The following is an 18,670-nucleotide window of genomic DNA, read 5'->3' as shown; positions in this document are numbered from 1 at the left end:
GTCTACCTGGATAAGTATGTCCTCCACAATACCACGAGGTATTTTCGTGGACCGATCTGCAAGCTGTAACACCACTGGAGTTGGGTGTAATTCTCCCAGTCCAAGTTTCACGAATACAGAGTAAGGCAAAAGATTTACACTAGCTCCTAAATCCAACAAAGCATTCTCAATTGTGTGGTTCCCTATACTACATGAGATAGTGGGGGAGCCTGGGTCTTTGCATTTTAAAGGAATTTTATGTTGGAGTATAGAACTAACGTTTTCTGTTAAAAATGCCTTCTTTTGCACATGCATATTTCTCTTTTTAGTACAAAGGTCTTTAAGAAACTTGGCATAAGATGGAACTTGTTTAATAGCATCAAGTAAAGGGATGTTAACACTTACCTGTTTGAAGATTTCGAGAATCTCACCTGTGGATTTTCCCTTTTTGCCTTTTGCTAACCTCTGAGGAAATGGAGCTTTAGGAACATATTCTCGTGGGTTGGTTTCTTCTTTTTCCTCCGGTGGTGAGTCCTCAACATTCACAGGTACAATTTGATTTTCTTTTGTCACCGGCATCTCTACTTTGTTGTCGACTTCTTTTCTTTTTCTCAAGGTCATGACTGCTTTGACCTCTCCATGCTGCTGTGGTGAACTAGTACTTGCTTCGTGTACTCCTTTAGGATTAGGCACTGGTTGACTTGGAAACTTGCCTTTCTCAACAGTCATTGCCAAGGTCTGAACTGAAGAAGCAAGTTGTCCCACCATCTTCTCGAGGCTTGAAACTGATTGGGCTTGTGAATTGAAGCCTGCTCTCAACTCATTTCGTAGTCCATCAATGGTGCGATTCTGTTGCTCAATCGTGGAGTGAGTAACATTCTTGAAATTCTGGAATGCATCCTCCCATGGTCTGGGTTGTGAGTAGTTCTGGTTTTGATTGTATGGTCTAAATGGGGGCTGAGAGGCTTGAGGAATTTGAGGAATTGGTTCATTGGTGGAGCTAGAGCTGCTGGTCCATTCTGTTGGAGTCCTTGAGACCATGAAAAATTAGGGTGGTCTCTCCATCCAGGGTTATATGTGTTAGAGTATGGGTTGTAATTTGATGGCTTTCTCATTACACCTATGGCATTGGCTTGATCTGAGTATGAGTCATGGTCATGTGGTTCTGTTGATTTCGCAGTTGATAACGATGCTATTTGTCGAGCAAGACCTTCAACCATCTCCTTGACTTCTTTGATTCCCGAAGTTGATTCGCCAATTTGAACCTCATTCACTCCTTTAATTCTTCTAGTATTCCTGAGTGATCGACTCCGTTGTTGGGAATTATCTGCTTGTCGCTGGAAGAATTCCCAAATTTCTGATGCACTTTTTGACATTAGCTCTCCTCCACTTGTTGCCATTAGCCATTCTTGCACATTCGGTAATAATCCCTCGAAAAAGTATTGGCATTGGTGCCATTTCTCGTACCCATGATGTGGACACTTCAAGAGTAGCCCATTGAATCGCTCCCACGTTTCGAAAAACTGCTCGTCTTCTCTCTGTGTAAACTCTGAAATTTCCCTGCGAATAGCATTGGTTTTATGCACTGGGAAATATTTATTCAAAAATTTTGTAACCATTTGTTCCCATGATGTGATGCTATTAGCAGGCAAAGTATTTAACCATGAACGAACTCTATCCTTTAAAGAAAATGGGAATAATCTGAGTTTAACATCATCGTCTGAAAAATTTTCACATTTAAAAGTTTGACAAATTGCATGAAAATCATTCAGATGATTATATGGGTCCTCATTTTCTAAGCCATAAAATGTTGGGAGACAATTTAGCACACTGGGTTTTAATTCAAAACTCCTAGCAGCTACATTTGGGTATCTTATGCATAATGTGCTCAAATTAGCTAAGGGACTAAAATAGTCCTTAAATGGCCTCTCTTATGGTGCTTGTAAATCCATTCCAAAATTATTTTTAATGTGCTTTTGTGTGCGAAGTGTTTTTTCTAATTCAAGGTCTATAGGTTCAAGATTAGGTAATAATGACCTACGACCATGCATGCAAAACAAATAAAATAAAAATAAAGATGGGAACAAAACAAATAAAAATAAAGAAGAGGGAGAAATTACAATACTAACCTTATTGCGCTATTATAACCTTTCTATAAAAATAAACAAACAAATACGTGAAATAAATTAACTAAAAATAAATTAATAAGATAAACAAAAAAAAAATACAAAGAAAAATAAATTGAAAATTAAATTACCGAATTTTAAAGAAGAGAAAAAGAAAAAGAAATACTAACCTTTAAATGTAGATTCACTTTTTATTTTCTTTTTTTTAAATAATAAAAAAAATACAAGAAAACAAATAAAAGAAATTATTCACAAAAATTAATTCTATGAATTAAAATTACTTACCTCCCCGGCAACGGCGCCAAAAACTTGTTGTGCAAATTTTAATGTACTCGCAAGCGCACGAATCTATTGTAGTATAGATCAATGGTGACAAGTGTCGATCCCACGAGGAGGTGAATTTTAATTATATGTAGAATTAATTTTGTAAATGGGTGGTTGAAATTGTGGTGGAAGTGATTTAAATTATCCTAAAATTGGAATTGAGATTCTAAAATTGGAATTGCAATGGCGAGAATAAATTGAAGCGAAATCTATTGAAATGACGTACTTGGGTATCTGGATCCGTATCAACATGCATCATGGGCTAAATATTCCTTATTAATACCAATTAAATCATGAGGGGGGAATCGACACCTCATGAACCACGCTCTAATCAATATGGTACTAAGGGCTTACCGTGCCAAATAATAATAACCTTATACTAGAGAACCGGTGTAACCAAGGCGGTATCTAGACAAGCTTATTATTATTTGTCGACGAGAAGTCAAAACATCCACAAAAACTAGAGGGGAAGAGAAAATAAATTTACCAAATTAAGCCCATGACACATGTTGAGACTTCACCTTCAACCCAAGTTTAAAAGAAAATTAGCCACTCATAATTGAACTAGGGGCAAAATGGGAATTTATTAAAATACGAAGAAAATACAAGATGGAGAAGGAATTACAGAAAATGGATCCCAAAAATGGATTCAGAGATATCAAATTAGGGGGGGGGGAGGCCCCTTTTTTATAGATACATGGAGTAAATTATGGCCATCGGATTAAAAACAGTTTGGACGCTCAGGATTGCACCATGTCATCAGTCAACAGTCTACGGTTTGACCACGCGGATGAACAGTAACACGGTTTGACCCGGATGAACAGTAACATAGTTTGACCCGGATGAACAGTAACGCGGTTTGACCCGGATGAACAGTAACGCGGTTTGTTTGAAAATAATCTTGTGTGATGCATGCACCGTACGCGAGATTTTTCATCCACTGATATGCTGCCACGTCACCATCAACAGTACATAAGAATTTTAGTCCAACAGGATCGTGACACCTCATCAGTCAATGCCACGTCATCGATCCGTCTATGTGAACAGTGCTGTGAACAGTAACGTATACAGTACCGTATACGTGAATAGTACCGTACATGTGAATAGTGCTATTTTTCCTTTTATGCTCCTCCTAAGGTTTTCGACCGTCCTGAGTTCAAACGTGATGTCCGTTTTGCCGTCTGATCTCTCCTTTATTGTGAAATGACTATAATGCCCCTAAAATACATAAATTACTTAATTAAAATAAAATACACGTAATTAAATCACAAGAATGTTAAAAACATAAAAGTAAGGGTTGTTAGTAAGACTTGAAATGTAAAATGACGGTTTTCTCCTTTATAAATATGCATTTTCTAACACTCAACAATCATCAATGAATACAATCACAAACCTATTTAGATAAGGGTGAAATACCTTATTCATAAGATTCATAAGAGCTGCTGGAGCATTTGTTAACCCAAATGGCATCACCAAGAACTCATAGTGTCCATAACGGGTTCTCAATGTTGTTTTAGGAACATCGGCCTCTTTAATTCTAAGCTGATAATATCTCGAGTGCAAATCAATTTTAGAAAACACCTTTGCTCTCTAACGTTGATCAAACAAGTCATCAATATGCGGAAGTGGATATTTATTACGTACTGTAACTTTATTCAACTGGCTATAGTCAATGCAAAGTCTAAGAGTACCTTTTTTTTTCTTAACAAACAAAACTAGAGCTCCCCATAAGGACACACTAGGTCTAATAAACTCTTTATCTACCAATTCTTGCAGTTGAATCTTAAGTTCCTTTAGTTCAACTGGAGCTATCCTATACGGTGCTATAGATATAGGAGCCATCCTAGGGACTAAATCAATAGAAAACTCAATCTCTCTGCTTGGTGGCATCCTTGGAAGTTCATTCGGAAATACATCTGGAAACTCTTGGACTACTGGAATATCCTCTAATCTCAACTCCCGAACTTCAGTGTCTATTACGTGTGCAAGATAAGCCGTGCAACCTTTTCTTAGTAACCGTCTTGTACCAATGACTGATATGACATATGAGGGAAAAACTCTACGCTCACCACAAAATTTCACATCAGCTTCTCCTAGCTTATTCAACACAACTTCTTTTTTGAAACAATCCACAGTAGCATGGTGAGATGCAAGCCAATCCATGCCCAAAATGGTATCGAAATATCGAATGTCTAAAATAATTAAATTTGCCACAAATTTTGGCTCACCCAATCTAATCATACAATCTCAATACACACTCTCGGCAAGCAGTGATCCTCCGGTAAGTGTACTAACAACTAAACAATAATCCATCAGTTTGGGCTCTCTCTCTATATACATAATAAAAGTATGAGAAACAAAAGAATGCGTGGATCCAGGATGAATAACAATATGAGAATCATGGCCAAAGATAGATAATGTACCTATAATAACTTCTGGTGTAGCATGAAGCTCTTGTTGTGTCAAGGCAAAGACTCGAGCTTAAGTACGAGGTCGACTAGATTGACCACTCTGACCTGGAGCAGTGTCCTAACTCCCAAATGTGGAACCCCCTGTCTGCATACCCCTTTGACCCTGAGCTGGTCCAGAGTGAGACTGATATTGTGGGCTTGTCCCTTAAGTAGAACTATCACCCTAAGATAAAGTGGGGTAGAATCTCATAATATGTCCAGGTTTTCCACATAAATAACACACTTTGTCTCCAATACGGCATTGGCCTTGATGGTTCCTACCACATGAAAGGCAAGAGGTCTGTTGTATACTCCTACGGTGTCCTCAACTATTTCTATCATATTGCCCTTGAGCCCTAACATTACTCCCTACTGATGGCTATACCGAACTGTGACTAACAGCCTGTCTTTGATCTCCCCTTAAGCCTTTATTCTGACTCTTTGGGATGCTAGCAGAGTAATTTATATGGGAGCCTCTTTTCGACGGCCTACTACTTGAGCCAACCTCTGTCCAACTTTGACTATGTTTTTGTTTCAGTGCTTGAACTCTTCATTCCTCTGAAATACTATGCTCTACTCTCCAAGCTGCCTCAACTACCTCTCCAAACTGAGTATAACGTGATGTAGTAACATTATTGTGAATCTCAAATCGGAGACTCTCCTTAAGCCGTCTGAATCTTTTTTTCTCATCACCAACTACAGATGTAGCAAATCTAGAGAGGTCCAAGAATTTCTTTTCATACTCTTCAACTGTCATGGATCCTTGAACCAACCGAAGGAATTCACTCTGCTTAATATTCTGATACACAGCTGGAAAATAATGATCGTAGAATTCCTTACGGAAAATAGTCCATGTAAGTACAACATGTCCTCGGTATCTACGCTCCACTGTCTGTCACTAATGATAAGCCCTATCTGCGAGTAGAAAAGTAGTAAAGGAAAATCTATCCTCCTTTGAGCATCTCATCACATCAAAAATATGTTCTAATGTGACAAGCCACGACTCTACTTCAGGTGGATCTCCAAAACCATTAAAACTTTTTACCCTTAAACTTCGTACGCGCTCGATAGTATTTACATGACTGGCATGTAGATGAGTCTGATTTTGTACCACTGTAGTCACAATCTGAGCTAGTCTGTCAAATGACTGCTCAATGTTCGGAGCATTTTTTGGTGCCTGTTGTACAACCTTATGCGTTGAAGACTCAACTATTCCCTTGTTTACGGGATCATTTTCCCCTGCGGGTACATCTCTTGAAGTCAACCTAGGTACTAGCCTAGTACGGCCATGGCCACGCCCACGGCCACGTCTACTGCTACGGTGAATCATGATGGTGCCTCCAAAATATTCATTCCGACTTTAGTAACAAAAAAACTTATTCTATTTATGACTGTAAAGTCCACAGAATCTAAAACCATGCTCAGATACCTTCTGAAATGACCCGCCCTGAATCCCTAGGACGAGTTTATCTAATGTCACCTAAACGAATTAATAATAATTTTAATATCTAAGAATTTTACCAAAAATTCAGCAAAAGTTTCATTTATAATTATGACATCCCTAAACCAGCAATTTATAAAATTAACACTCTAAAAAATGATACAATATTCAATCAACCTCCACAACTAACTTCCTCAATCAAATACCAATATCCTTCAAACATATAAATGTCAAGAATACAATAATTTATCCTTAATCACAAGTAAGTAATAAATTATACAATTCAAAATGTCCCAACAAAACATTTATGATTCCTAACACCATCATGTGGCCATAATTTCAAATCTAACTATCATTGCTGGGTCAACTGATGTACCTGCAAATCTCCTGTGGGAGGGAAAAATATAGTAAAAACGAGGTGAGTATAAAACTCAGTAAGCTCAGTGAGTGGATAATAGTTGTTGGAAAAATAAACTTATTTAAAACGATTTAATCTTTCCCTAATCAATTTCATCAAAGTATCATAAGAACTTACGTCAACTTATTTAATTTAAATCATGCACTGAAATAACAATATTACATAAATCTGTATAAAATCAATGAAATCATAATACTTATAATATCAAATACTGAATACCAAAAACTATCACCAAACAAGTACTCAGAGGACTAATCTCATTGTATTCGAACCTCGACGGACGGGCAATCAAGGAACCATCATGCCCCAGAACTACAACGGATAGACGGGAAAATATCATCTCATATCTCATATATCTCATCATATCTGTGCATGCATAATCTAGTCCCCAAAGGACAAGGCGCCCAAGCACATGGCCCAAAGCCTCTGTGTGTACTCAGATGGGCCCCAATGACCTATATCTCATCTGTATCATCGTATCTAATTTGTATCATCATATCTCATATGTATCGTCTGTATCATACTATGAAAATAGGTTTTGTATATTCCACTCATAGTGATGATGTCCAGACTCGGTATTAACAATGTCCACGAGTTGATTCTCGTTTGCGGCTCCTCCTAATTGCCCCCATCGGTCAACGGTGACTGTACTTCAGTCAACGGTGATGGGAAACTCAAGTCTGATAGTTCTGACCTCGGTGAGTCTAATGGTGCCGGCAGTAACCTCCCACGAGCGGCGATGGTGGCAGATCGTGTTCCCAAAGCCGTGAGCTTTCCGGCAGTCGTTCACGGCCAAAACATAGGTCTCAGGTAGTGGGTCAGTCAAAAAATGATGAGGGTGAGCTGAGGATCAAGATCCAAGTGGTGATGCAGACTAATTCCAATGAAATCGACGGCAACTAAAACGGGTGGAGCCGTAATCTTTTTGAGCTAAATCGCCAATAATTTGGCCGTTATTCGGCGACGAGGATGGCAAGGATACATTACTCTTTCAAGCATTCAATTAGTACCTGGATTGGCCGAAGTAGTGGCTGGAATCAACAGCTAGAGCCGGGTCAAAGTCGCGGGTCGGGTCAAGCCAAGTTAGACGGGTCTCTCTCTGTGTCTATTTTTGAAAACCAACTCCTCATCTCTCTTTTTTTTAATAAAAAGTAAGCTAATACCATACCTGTGATGAAAATAAAAATCTGACTACAAGACCCTTTTATTACATTCGATTTGTCTCGATTTTATGTAGTGACTAATTTAAAATAATCCAAACATGATTTATTTAATAAACGCGTAACATCTAACAGTCACCACTCATAATGCTGGATAATCAAATTGTATCAACTTCACTGTAATAGTTCAGAACAAATCCGACAAATTTAAAATTAATGTCGAAGGAGAAAAATTAAATAGTACACTTAATTAAGAAAAATTAGTGTGTATATATTACATAAATTCAGGCTTTGCTAGGAATATATATTATTATGAAAAGGTGAAAAAAAAAAGGAAAAAACAAACTAATGATCATTTGTTACCACATAGCTAACATTGAAATATAAAGTTCCCAATAAAAATTTAACTTCTCCTATTTCATGTGACCCATGCAAACAGTACTATCAGCAGGAGTCAGCAAAGCTGCGGCAGTAAATTCAAATGTCACAGAATTCGAACAGGTATTTTCAATTATTTCATCAACAATCATTTTCATATTAGGTGTAGTTAATTAATTATTTCAAAATATACAATATCAATTGAATTTTCAATTGGTTATCTCACTCTTGACTCTTCATATAGGCATTTGATGAGTGATTCTCTGAGTTCTTTAATTGTAAAGGAGCTTAAGCAACTGGAGAACAGGCTTGAGCGAGGCATAACTAGGATCAGCTCCAAGAAGGTAACTAATTAATTGCACTATGCATGCATGAAATCGACGAAAAAAAAGTAATTGAATTTGAGCAATAAACCATTGTTTTGCAATAATACATTGCATAAACTTTATCGATATACGATCAGTATATGTAATTTAAGTCATTTTGAAAATAATTTGTTGCTTTGTTTGTTTCCTGTTCTGTGCAACGGCATGATGTTGGCAAAAAATCAATTTTTTTGATTTTTTATAACAATTTTTAAGATCGCTCTCATACAATATATAAGAATTTGTAATCTAGAAATCGTATTTTGAAATCCAATTTGACTTTTTCCGCTGAGGTGATTTAGGCTCCCATATCACGATCCGTCACCACAACTCCTATCAAATCACGATCCGTCACCACCACTCCTGTTAGATCATGATCCGCCACCAAATAATCTTCCAGGTTATGACTCAGGTTTGATCTACAATTGACGTGTGAGCGCCTTTATCACCACTATAAGCAACTAGCACGAGAAAAATTTTCTCTCAAAATTAGAGAATATTTTTCTCTGATCTGTATAAAATGGTTGTTATTTTCTTTTGAGAGATAATAAGCCATTTTATATTTTTTTTCTAGTGAAAACCCTAGGCTCCATTTTTTATCTTGTTATAGGGGCCCACCTTGTAAAATAACATAAGGCCCCTTAGACACAAGTACATTACATGGAGCCTCCCACTAAATAATATATTTAGGCTTTTAACCCAAATAGCTAGTTATCTTACTTATTAATCCAGTAGCGGCACAGTCAATTAAATGAGCTAACCCGGGGATCATTTGGGAACATACAATAGTAGCTACAATAATTAGACATGTAATTAAACTAGCCCAATTATTTAATTCCAAATCTACTCCACCAAAAGATTGGAATCGATCTCCATAATTGTATGCTCGAATAATAATTCGTCCCAAGCCACATTGATTTCATTACTTCTCAGTCCTTTGTACCACATCGTTAATTAAATTGATATCTCAACTGTTTAATCAATTTAATTACAGCTTGTTCCTTGATATTTACTGGTTTTCTCTAATGATCATTTTCAACATACTAAATATGTTGACACACTCTGACCAGAGAATTCTATGATCAAGTGCTGAAAATCCATCAAGAGATGTGTTGTACAAATTCTATATTGTAATCTATAACTCTAATATTCATAATTGCTCCCACTAAGATATCGGGTAATCTTGACTACAAGTATGTATCGTGCCCATTGGTAACTCAAATGGAATAACAATTACAATCATGAAATCATAATTAATTCAATATTAAGATTACAGTAAAATCAATGCCCATGATAGTTAATAAGTGTGACAGTCATTTCAAGTTAATTAAATCTCATATGTGATCCAGCTCAATGTAGTCAAACTACATCAGTAAATTCATATATGATTAAGACAAATCATTCAATGAATTCACTACAGTCTAACACATAAATAGAGTGCCCAAGTCTATTTATCAACTGCAAACTTAATTTGTTTAATCATAAGATGACTTGTATTTATGTATTTTGTGAATCCATATGATGATCACATAAATAAATATAATATGATTAAACAGACCTTATTCAAAATATTTATGCAATTGAAAATATCTCCAATATTTTATTAATAAGAAAATAGATTAATATGCTTTAAAAGAGCATATAATCCCAACACATGAAATGCTGGTAGCTGAAATTGAGTACGTGCAGAAAGGGTAATAATTAAGTGTCATTAAATCATGTTTAGCCCTTTTTTTTTATTTTCTTCCAAGCTTTTATGGAACTCTTTAACATTTTCATTTTCATAGGAGATTGAGCTGGAAAATGAAAGCGTGTCTGCGATCAAAGGTATGCAAATCAGTATGTTGTATGCATAATGCATTTGTTCTCGCCCTCTTCCAAAATTTCAGCGCATCATTAAAATTTCATTGTTTCTAAAATTCAGATAGCAGAAATGGAGACGTTTCAGCAAGCAAACATGGTGACTAGGCAAGAGCTGAATGCAATCCATGCATTAGCTTCTTAGAATTTCTTTAGTCCTGCTATCATCGAGGGTGGTGACACTGCTTACTCTCACCCGGACAAGAAGATACTCCATCTCGGGTAATTAATTCTCCCATCACATTTCATTTCTACGCGCTCGTTGTTGAGTGTTAGAAAATGTATATTTATAAAGGAGAAAATCGTCATTTTACATTTCAAGTCTTACTAACAACCCTTAGTTTTATGTATTTAAGCTTCTTGTAATTTAATTATGTGTGTTTTATTTTAATTAAATATTTTAGGGGCATCATGGTTATTTCACAATGAATGAGAGATCAAACGGCAAAACAGACATCACTTTTGAACTCAGGACGGTCGAAAACCTTAGAAGGAGCATAAAAAGAAAAATGGCACTGTTCACATGTACTGTATTATTCACATATACAGTATTCTCTACGTTACTGTTCATGACACTGTTCACATAGACGGATTGATGACGTGGCATTGATCGATGATGTCGCATTGACTGATGAGGTGTCATGATCCTGTTTGACTAAAATTCTTATGTACTGTTGATGGTGACGTGGCAGCATATATCAGTGGACCAAAAATCTCGCGTACGGTACATGCATTACATAGGATTATTTTCAACCAAACCGCGTCACTGTTCAAGCCGGGTCAAATTGTGTTACTGTTCAAACCGTGTACTGTTGACTGATGACGTGGCACAATCCTAAGCGTCTAAACTGTTTTTAATCCGATGGCCATGATTTACTCAATGTATCTACAGAAAGGGGACCTCTCCCCTTAATTTGATATCTCTAAATCCATTTTTGGACTCCATTTTCTATAATTCCTTCTCCATCTTGTATTTTCTACGTATTTTAATAAATTCCTATTTTGCCCCTAGTTCAATTATGAGTAGCTAATTTTCTTTTAAGTTTGGGTTGAAGGTGAAGTCTCAACATGTGTCATGGGCTTTAATTGGTAAATTTATTTTCTCTTCCCCTCTAGTTTTTGTGGATATTTTGGCTTCTCGTCGACAAATAATAATAATCTTATCTAGATATCTCCCTAGTTTCACCGGCTCCCTAGTACAAGGTTATTATTCTTTGGCACGATAATCCTTAGCACCATATTGATTAGAGTATGGTTCATAAGGTGTGGATTCTCCCCTCATGATTTAATTGGCACTAATAAGGAATATTTAGCCAATGGTGCATGTTGATACGAATCCAGATACCCAAGTGTTTCATTTCAATAGATTTCTCTTTAATTTATTCTCGCCATTTCAATTCCAGTTTTAAGATAATCTAAGTCACTTTCACCACAAATCCAAACAACCACCCTCATACAAAATTAATTCTACATATAATTAAAATCCACCTCCTCGTGGGATCGACACTTGTCACCATTAATCTATTTTACAATAGATTTGTGCACTTGCAAGTTCAATAAAATTTGCACAACAAGTTTTTGGTGCCGTTGCCGGGGAGGTAAATTATTTTAATTAGTAAAATTAGTTTTTGTGAATAATTTCTTTTATTTGTTTTCTTGTATTTTTTTATTATTAAAAAAAGTAAAAAAAGTGAATCTGCATTTAGAGGTTATTATTTCTTTTCTTTTTCTCTTCTTTAAAATTCTGTAATTTAATTTTCAATTTACTTTTTCTTTGTAATTTTTTTATCTTCTTAATTTATTTTTAGTTAATTTATTTCACGTATTTTTTGTGTATTTTTATAGTAAGGTCGTAATAGCGCGATAAAGTTAGTATCGTAATTTCTGCTTTTTCTTTATTTTTATTTATTTTGTTCCCATTTATTTTTTGTTCTTTGCATGCATGGTCGTAGGTCATTATTACCTAATCTTGAACCTATAGACCTTGAACTAGAAAAAATATTTCGCACACACAAGCACGTTAAAAATAAATTTGAAATGGATTTGCACAACAACAAGCATCACAGGAGAGGCCATTTAAGGACTATTTTAGTCCCTTAGATAATTTGAACACATCATGCATAAGATACCCAAATGTAGCTGCTAGGAGTTTTGAACTAAAACCCAGTGTGCTAAATTGTCTCCCAACATTCTATGGCCTAGAATGGGGACCCATATAATCATTTGAATGATTTTCATGCTGTGTGTCACACATTTAAATATGAGAATTTTTCAGATGATGATGTTAAACTTTGATTATTCCCATTTTCTTTAAAGGATGGAGCTCGTTCATGGCTTAATACATTGCCTGCTAATAGCATTACATCATGGAAACAATTGGTAACTAAATTTTTGAATAAATACTTTTCAGTGCATAAAACCAATGCTATTTGCAGGGAAATCTCAGAATTTACCCAGAGAGAGGATGAGCAGTTTTTCGAAAAATGAGAGCGATTCAATGGCCTACTCTTGAAGTGTCCACATCATGGGTACGAGAAATGGCACCAATGCTAATACCTTTTGGAGGGATTATTGCCGAATGTGCAAGAATGACTAATGGCAACAAGTGGAGGAGAGCTAATTTCGAAAAGTGCATCAGAGAGTTGGGAATTCTTCCAGCGACAAGTGGATAATTCCCAACAACGGAGTTGTTCGCTCAGGAGTACTAGAAGAATTAAGGGAGTAAATGAGGTTCACATTGGCAAGTCAATTTTGGGAATCAAAGAAGTCAAGGAGATGGTTAAAGGTCTCTCTTGACAAATAGTATCGTTAACGATTGCTACATCAACAGAGCCACATGATCATGACTCAAACTCAAATCAAACCAATGCCATAGGTGTAATGAGAAAACCATCAAATTACAACCCATACTCCAATACATATAATCCTGGATGGAGAGACCACTCCAATTTTTCATGGTCTCAAGGATTCTAACAGAATGGACCAGCAGCTTCAGCTCCACCAATACAACAAATTCCTCAAGTTCTTCAAGTCTCTCAGCCACCATTTAGACCATACAATCAAAGCCAGAACTACTCTCAACCCAGACCATGGGAGGATTCATTCTAGAATCTCAAGAATCTTACTCACTCCACGATTGAGCAACAGAACCGCACCATTGATGGACTACGAAATGAGTTAAGAGCAGGCTTTAACTCACAAGCCCAATCAGTTTCAAGCCTTGAGAAGATGGTGGGACAACTTGCTTCTTCAGTTCAGACCTTGGTAATGACTGTTGAGAAAAGTAAATTTCCAAGTCAACCAGTGCCTAATCCTAAAGGAGTACATGAAGCAACTACCAGTTCACCACAGCAGCATGGAGAGGTTAAAGCCGTCATGACCTTGCAAAAAATAAAAGAAGTCGACAACAATATGGAGATACCGGTGACAAAAGAAAATCAAGTTGTACTTGTGAATGTTGAGGACTCATTATTGGAGGAGAAAGAAGAAACTAACCTACGAGAATACATTCCCAAAGCTCTATTTCCTCAAAGGTTAGCTAAAGGAAAGAAAGGAAAGTCTACAGGTGAGATTCTTGAAATCTTCAAATAGGTAAGTGTTAAGATCCCTTTGCTTGATGCTATTAAACAAGTTCCATCTTATGCCAAGTTTCTTAAAAACCTTTGCACTAAAAAGAAAAATATTTATGTTCAAAAGAAGAAATTTTTAACAGAAAACTTTAGTTCTATACTCCAACACAAAATTGCTTTAAAATGCAAAGGCCTAGGCTCCCCCACTATCTCATGTAGCATAGGGAACCACACAATTGAGAATGCTTTGTTGGATTTAGGAGCTGGTGTAAATCTGTTGCCTTATTCAGTATTTGTGAAACTTGGACTGGGAGAATTACACCCAACTCCAGTGGTGTTATAGCTTGCAGATCGGTCCATGAAAATATCTCATGGTATTGTGGAGGACGTGCTTATCCAGGTAGACAAGTTTTATTTTCTTGTTGATTTCATTGTAATTGACACTCAACCAATACAGGACTCAAGGAAGCACATCCTCATTATTCTAGGCCGACCTTTCTTGGCAACTGCGGATGCTCATATTCAATGCAAGATTGGAAATATACAGTTGTCCTTCGGCAACATGACTATGGAGCTGAACATCTTCAACATTGCCAAACAACCTCATAATACAAATGATGGAATTGTTGATGTGGATTTAATTGAAGCATTAGTTGATGACACTTTTGTTTCAAACCTTAGTGATAATCCTTTACAAACATGTTTAACTTACTTTGGTTTTGATTTTGATATTGACATATTAGTCGATGAGATCAAACCCTAATTGACTCAGCATCATCCATGGACACTAATAAATAGAAGTCAAGAGTTGAACAACTAGCACCATCAGAGAAGAAACTTATCCCATCATCAGAATCACCACCAAAACTCGAGCTCAAACCATTACCCAATACATTAGAATATGCGTTTTTGGGAGAAGAAAGCACGCTACCGGTAATCATCTCATCATCCCTAAACGACGAACAAAAAGGTAAGTTGCTGGATGTTTTAAAAAAGCACAAAGGAGCATTAAGATGGACTATAGCAGACATAAAAGGTATAAACACAGTAGACTGCATGCATTACATTTATCTTGATGAAAATGCTAAATTTACTAGGAAAATGCAACGTCGGTTAAATCCTAACATGAAAGAAGTTGTTAGAACTAAAGTCCTTAAACTATTAGATCCACGTATTATTTACCCAATTTCTGATAGTTCATGGGTCAGTCCTGTACAAGTTGTCCCTAAAAAGTCAGGAGTCACAGTAGTTACGAATGCCGATAATGAATTGATACCCACTAGAGTGACTACAGGATGGCGTGTATGCATTGATTATAGAAAGTTGAATTCTGTCACACGTAAAGACCATTTTCCTTTACCATTTATCGATCAAATGCTTGATAGATTAGCAGGCCATGAATTTTATTGCTTTCTAGATGGCTACTAAGGATATAATCAGATTCCCATGCACCAAAAGATCAAGAGAAAACTACTTTCACTTGTCCTTTTGGCACTTTTGCATTTAGGAGGATGCCATTTGGATTATGTAACGCACCTGCTACATTTCAACGATGCATGTTAAGCACTTTTTCTGATATGGTTGAATGATTCCTTGAAGTCTTTATTGATGACTTTTCTATCTTTGGTGATTCATTTGATCAATGTGTACATCATCTAACACTAGTTCTGCAGGGATGTATCGAGAAGAACTAGTCTTAAATTGGGATAAGTGTCATTTTATGGTAAAGTAAGGTATTGTTCTCGGTCACATCATTTCAAGCAAAGGTATTAAGGTTGACAAAGCCAATGTGGATCTCATTTCTAATCTTCTTCTACCCAAAACAGTCAGAGAAGTAAAATCATTCCTTGGGCATGATGGTTTTTATAGACGTTTCATTAAAGATTTTAGCAAAATTTCTAGACCCTTATGCAATCTACTTGCTAAGGATGTACCTTTTGTCTTTAATGATTCATGTCTTGTGGCATTTGAAAAATTAAAGCAGTTGTTGATATCATCACCCATCATTCAGCCCCTAAACTGGAGCTTACCATTTGATCTCATGTGTGATGCATCTGATTATGTAGTAGGAGCAGTATTAGGACAAAGAACTGATCAAATTCCCCATGTTATTTACTATGCTAGTATGACATTAAATGATGCACAGTTGAACTATTCAACTATTGAAAAAGAAATGCTAGCAGTAGTGTTTGCATTAGAGAAATTTCGATCTTATCTTATTGGATGTAAAATAATTGTATTCACAGATCATGCTGCTCTTAAATATCTTCTCACAAAGAAAGATGCAAAAGTTAGACTAATTCGTTGGGTGTTAATTTTGCAGGAATTCAACTTGAAATTTAAAGATAAGAAAGACACAGAAAATGTTGTGGTAGACCATCTCTCTCGTCTTCATTTTGACATAATTACAAAACCATTAACATTGAATGAGTCATTCTTAGATGAACAATTAATGAGTGTGGAAGTATTACCTTGGTATGCTGATATCATTAATTATCTTGTTACAGGTCAATTTCCAGAGCATTGGACCAAGCAAGACAAAGCCAAATTTTTTCCGGAAATAAAGAATTTCTTTTGGGATGGCCCTTATTTGTTCAAGTATTGTACAGATCAAATTGTTAGACGATGTGTCCTAGAAAGTGAAATTTAAAATATCATTTCATTCTGCCATGAACAAGCTTGTGGAGGCCATTTCAGTGTTAAGAAAACAACGACTAAAGTTTTACAATGTGGTTTGTATTGGCCAACTATATTTCGAGACACTTACATTTTCTGTTCTTCATGTGATATGTGTCAACGAATGGAGAGCATTACACGAAGGAACATGATGTCACTAAATCTAATTTTAGTGGTTGAGATTTTTTATGTATGGGGTATCGACTTCATGGGACCCTTTCCCCCTTTTTTTGGCCATCAATACATATTGGTTGCTGTTGACTATGTATCGAAATGGGTAGAAGCAATTCCATGTAGAACCAATTATCATAAAGTGGTGATAGGATTTTTGAAAAGCAACATTGTTTCACGCTTTGGATGCCCTCGAGCGATAATCAGTGATGGTGGTGCCCACTTTTGTAACAAAGCATTCAAGACTCTTTTGACAAAGTATTCAATCACTCACAAAGTGGCGACCCCATATCATCCGCAAACTAGTGGCCAAGTTGAGATCTCCAATCGAGAAATAAAGCACATATTAGAAAAGACGGTGAGGCCAGACATAAAAGATTGGTCATTAAGACTTGATAATGCATTATGGGCATATAGAACAGCTTTCAAGACCCCGATTGGGATGTCACCCTACAGGCTAGTGTATAGAAAAGCTTGCCACCTACCTGTTGAACTTGAGCATCGTGCATATTGGGCCATCAAGAAATTCAACTTTGGCATGCAGCAGGCTAGCTCAAAAAGAAGATTACAACTGGCAGAACTTAAAGAAATTCGCAATGATGCATACGAAAATGCCAAAATTTACAAGCAGCGAATGAAAGTCTTTCATGACAAGCAAATTATGAGAAAATCTTTCACTCCAGGTCAGAAAGTACTTTTATTCAATTCTCGCTTGCACCTATTCCCAGGTAAGTTACGCTCTCGATGGTCTAGCCCATTTATTGTGTATATTGTTTTTCCACATAGGGCAATTGAGATTAAGGACCCAAAGAACGGTGTCACGTTTAAAGTTAATGGTCAAAGACTTAAGCCATATATAGAGTACCAACCACATGGAGAGGACATCGAAATAAATTTGAGTGACCCACCAGATTTGAATTAAGTTTTTTTCTTTCTTTTCGGTGATTTGAATTTTCTTTCTTTCTTTCTTTTTATTATTATTTTGCTAATTGAAATTATTTTTACATAAGTGTGTTTGTTTAACCATTAAGTTTTCTCTTATCATTGTTAATCATGAGTGCCATATCTAAACAGTTCCACCTGAACATTCTTAAACCACTTTAACGTGTAAAATCTCATCTCAAAAAGCAGATTCGATTTTGTAAAACACATCGTATTTGGGCTCTGCAACCACCAGAGTTAGTAACCCGTATTGAGGATTTAGAAAGCCAACTCAGAGACATTGAGAGAAGTGTCTACAGCATCCAGTTGGAGCTTGAGGTAAATTCAATAAGAGGACGATTGTAATTTTCTTTATGTGTTTTAGTTTGTTTTTCTTTGTTTGTGTGCTTTAGTTTGTTACCCCGGTGAAGTGGCGGATAATAGTACTCTATGACAATCAAGTCGGTTACTTCAGTTCTCCCATAATAACTGATATTCAGAGGCGAATGTATGGACATAAACGAGGTTCTAGCGAAGCTTCACAAGCGATTCCCTTCACTTCCTCAGAATGCCCTCCTTAAAATCTATAAAGCTCGGTCCGAACGCATGCGATTGCTCATGAGGAATAATATACCTACTGGCATCGTTGGTTAATCGAGGCTAAAGTATGATTGGCAGATGAGTTACCTCCAAAATTTATTGCATACATGCGTGGTTGTGGTAAAGGAAATTATGCAAGAAAACGACGAGCTAGAAGAATTTCTGTTGCTTGTCATAAGTGTACCAGAATGAGTTGCGATAAAAAATCATGTTCTTTAGGAATAGTGTCTGA

At 36.4% G+C, this 18,670-nt stretch overlaps 1 non-coding gene and 1 pseudogene across 1 annotated transcript; both read left to right on the top strand.

Moving 5' to 3' along the window:
• Nucleotides 1-1,443: 1,443 nt before the first annotated feature.
• Nucleotides 1,444-1,547, top strand: LOC127901635 (small nucleolar RNA R71). The gene has a single exon (XR_008053879.1). It is a non-coding gene; the product is annotated as a small nucleolar RNA R71 (small nucleolar RNA).
• A 5,930-nt stretch (nucleotides 1,548-7,477) lies between these two features.
• Nucleotides 7,478-10,727, top strand: LOC107176988 (agamous-like MADS-box protein AGL11; annotated as a pseudogene).
• The last annotated feature ends 7,943 nt before the right edge of the window (nucleotides 10,728-18,670 follow it).

Source organism: Citrus sinensis, chromosome 3 (assembly GCF_022201045.2).
Source record: "Citrus sinensis cultivar Valencia sweet orange chromosome 3, DVS_A1.0, whole genome shotgun sequence".
Classification (NCBI taxonomy): domain Eukaryota; kingdom Viridiplantae; phylum Streptophyta; class Magnoliopsida; order Sapindales; family Rutaceae; genus Citrus; species Citrus sinensis.
This window is presented reverse-complemented; position numbering and strand designations above follow the sequence as displayed.